The sequence below is a fragment of the Notolepis coatsorum genome (genome assembly GCF_963971535.1).
Source record: "Notolepis coatsorum genome assembly, chromosome: 1".
Classification (NCBI taxonomy): Eukaryota; Metazoa; Chordata; class Actinopteri; order Aulopiformes; family Paralepididae; genus Notolepis; species Notolepis coatsorum.
The window spans coordinates 82,651,864-82,655,883 of NC_140165.1; the positions used below are offsets into that span (position 1 = coordinate 82,651,864).

General features: G+C 43.4%; 1 long non-coding RNA gene across 1 annotated transcript; it reads left to right on the forward strand.

The window, feature by feature from the left end:
* Window positions 1–1,391: 1,391 nt before the first annotated feature.
* On the forward strand, window positions 1,392–2,765 carry LOC311244540. Its single transcript, XR_014620701.1, has 3 exons — window positions 1,392–1,530; window positions 1,782–1,877; window positions 2,580–2,765. It is a non-coding gene; the product is annotated as an uncharacterized lncRNA (long non-coding RNA).
* Window positions 2,766–4,020: the final 1,255 nt, after the last annotated feature.

Here is a 4,020-nt window from a genome sequence, read left to right on the forward strand (position 1 = left end):
TCAGCATACAAGATCGATGGTCTGCTGCTGCTGCTGCTGACTCCCAAGCGATTCATTCAAGTTTCCATAGCACAATGGCAGCTGCCTCCCCACAACCCATTATCCTTCGTGTTGTTGAGACAGACCGGGCTAGAAAATTAAAACTCAGTTCACGACCCGCCTCTGTTGATGCACTGATCAAGATTATAAAAGAACAGTTGGAAATAGACCTTGACTTCAGTTTGCTGTATGAAGATCCAGACTTTGATGGGAAACTTACTTCCCTTGATGACATTACGGAATTGCCACAAAAAGCTGTTGTGCACATTTCACTTTCGCTCGACTCCAGCTCTCTCGCATCTACTGATATACTTTCAGATATGTCATCTCCAGAACGTTGATATACTTTCAGATAGGTCATCTCCAGAACGTCTAAGCAGATGGCCTCCAGGTCCTTTTCCAGTTCCTACATTTGCATTCGATGTTGAGCTGAAACTTAGAGACGGAAACAACGAATTTGAGAAGAACAAGAGACACCTTAAGTTGACAAGAGACCTAAAGCACGACATCTTAGAAAAGCTTGCATCTACAATGTATGCTTTCAAGGCTTATCCAAGTGATAAAGAGATAGCAGTGGCTTCTGCGGCTCTTGTCGCCAAACATCCCTGCTTGAAGGAAGCAGGATCTGAGACCGGCTGCAATGGATGGAAGAACAGCATCAAATTCAAGATGGGCAATTTCAGGAACAAGCTGAGACGGGCAGGATGTGAGGAGGTCACTGTAAATGCTGGAAAAAGAGGTAGAAGCAATCCTGATGGCGAACCTTCACATTCCAACATTAAAAGACCCAAGCGAGCAGAAGTAAACTTCCTACCCAACTATCCCCAAGGAGAGGATTCCTTGAGGCTTGAGCAGTTGAGGCAGACAATTGCTGAAGAAGTCAAGAAGACTGAGAAGAACCTGCCCCTCATTAGAAAGCTGATGCAGACCACATTTGCCCTGCGCCGACAGACCATAGTGAAGTCCAGCCCACCAGTGAAAGAGCTCATGGACCTCTGGCCTGCTCTCAAAATGGAGTCTGAGGTAATATAGATCAGCTCTCTTTCCTGTGTTAACATTTGGCACATTATGTGTGTTTTAAAGTGAAACTTGTGATTCTTAAGCCTGGTTTATATACTCTAGCGGCGCATCTGCGTGTGTGTTCTGTGCGCCCCCGCGAGCTAGTCATCAGCGACCGATTCCGCAAAGCATGTAATGACATGGTTGACCAGAAATCCCGCCGTCATGCTCTGAAGCCCAAACCAAACAAAGTAAGAGATCCACCAAGTTGAAGTGACTAATTGATGTTGATTTACTATATTGTCCTGCTGTTTTTAAATATAGGTGTATGCAGAGTTCCAGCTGATTGCCAACCAGAACCTGCCCAACACATTCTACGCTGAGCTTGACCGCCATCTTCCTCGACTGATGACGTTATTCAGACAGAAGGCGTCCAAAACTGGGAACACGGCAGATGCTTTGGCTCACATTTAAAAAATCCACGATGAACAGGTGAATAGATTATTATACATGACATGTCATAGGTCGAACCTCTGTAACATTGAACAGGTTCAATGATTCAAATGAGCTTTTGAATTTTACAATTAGTCCACCATTGTGTTTGCCATTTTTCTGATTGCATTAAAGATGTGAACATGTTATTTGTGGACATATCTGATTGGACTGTTTAAAATCCGCTTTGTTCAGTAAACATTTCCATATAATACAATTCTTTTTTTCTTCTTAATCTTACATCTTAATAGGAAATCCATGATGTTCACACCAGGCGTACCACTGTTCTCCATGCCCTGCCTGTGTATCTGCATGAGGAAGTCTCTGGATTTTTCAAAACCTGCACAGTGAGTCCGAGTGAAAATAATTTACAGTACAACTGTATATTAAGTGAACAGTTAATCAAAATGCTAAGTATCAGTCTTCCTTCCTTCCAGGTCTCCCTTGTGAAAGAGATATTTGATCTCGACGGGACTAACCTGGTTAAATAAAAATAACCTTCTCACCAAAAAAATAGTTCTAACTAAAATATAAACAACTTACAAACACAACTCCATATACCGTAATTCCTCTAATAGTAACCCCGGCTTGTATTTGTTTCAACTGTAGCGGGTACCAGGCTTGTATTAGGAGGAGGCATGTATAAGAGAGAGGCCTATATTTCTAATTTTCAAACAGATCATAATGAATAAAGCAACATTTTGTGTCAGTTTGAACCCAGTAAAATGTACTGGGTTCATTTATTGAAACCAAGTACTGTATGAAATAGTAAACAGTGCAATTACAGGTGGTCACTGGTCATTTCAACGTTTTCAAAGTGAAATCAAGTAACTAGCTCAGTATGCAGCTCACTATATTAGTAACCCGGCTTGTATTAGGAGGCCGGCTTATAATTGCTTAGCTCAAGAGCGCACCCGGCCATTAATAGAGACCCGGCTTGTATTTGAATACCGGTTACTATTAGAGGAATTACGGTACTTAGCTTTGTGCTGCACTTTGTAGAAACCATGGATTTATTTGTGATTATTATGTCTCTTTCATTCCTTCAGGACACGCCTGATGAGCCAGAGCTTCAGGGTGTTGCAGTGGCCCTCCTTACTGTCATCAGTGACCATGACACAAGTCCAGTTCACTACCAGCCTGTGACAATCTATGATTGGTGATTCCTTCCTGGTAATGTTTGGACTAATCTATGCACTACACCTCAGCTACCCCAAGGGACTTACCAACACTTTTGAATTCATTCAGAAGATTTTACTAGGTCTAGAAGCTGGTAAACTGTTGCCCAGGTTGCAGACTCTCAAGAATGACTTGATGATGCAATCATTTTTTTTTCTTCTGATTTTTCAATGGATTTTCTCCCCGTCCCAATTAGTCGTTGTGCCAATTCCCCCCCCCCCCCCCCCCCCTCCCCTACCTGGTGCTGTATGCATGTTCTCCTACGAGTCGGTATAAGGGCGTCCCGAGTCGATCGCACGCTTCCCCCGAGACATGCGCCGACAGCCAGTGACGTCTTTTCACTTGGCAGCGAGGGCTCTCATTGGTGAAGTGTAACGCGTGGGAGGGCACGCTATCTCCACCAAGTCCTGCCCCGCTTAGCAAGCGCCGAGACCTGACCTGTAGGCGTCGCTGTCCACAACGCCAGATTCCCACCCGCCAGCTTCCCCACCCCCTAATACTGCCGAATTGTATTAGTGTGAACGGCCAGCCAAGCTGGTGACAACGCAGGGAGTTGGATTCGAACACGCGAATCCAGTGTCTCCAGCGTTGGTGACGAACGCAGTCTCCGCTACGTCACCTGACCGCTCTTGCATTAAACTTTTGAAGGTATTATTTTGACATGACAAGGAAATTAATACCTCACCCCACATCCTTCTTTTAGATGAGTTTCTATTCCTTACTGTAATCAGTGATCATGACACAAGTCCAGTTCACTACCAGCCTGTGACAATCTCTATTGTCATTGAAAGTCATATCATGATCAGCTTCCCCAGATTTGGTGATTCCTTCCTGTAATGTTTGGACTAATCTATGCACTACCCCAAAGCACTTACCAACACCTCAAAAGTGTGTCTATAGAAACTCATCTGAAATGTCTTGTCATGTCAAAATAATACCTTCAAAAGTTGCTGTACTACTTTGCAGATGTTCAGCCAATAGGTCCAAACTACTCAATGTACCTTGTTCTTTATTTTTTATGTAATATGTTTACATTTGGGAGTTTTACAGTTCGAATTTTCTTAACCGTCTATAGCTGGCATTATTGTAATTTCATCCAAGTAAGTTTTAGAGTTGAAAGAGTTTATCAGAATCTCAAAGGCAACATCCAAGTCCCAAACGTTTGTTTCTCGAGGAACAATAGGAGGCAATGGGCATAAATGCCACTCTGCTCTGACTGCTTCCATTGCTTGTAGGCAGTGGTAGAGTTAGTGTTCTCAGTACAGAGTACAAGGCGATATACCAGGAGCCATAAACGCAACAGAAGCGTTA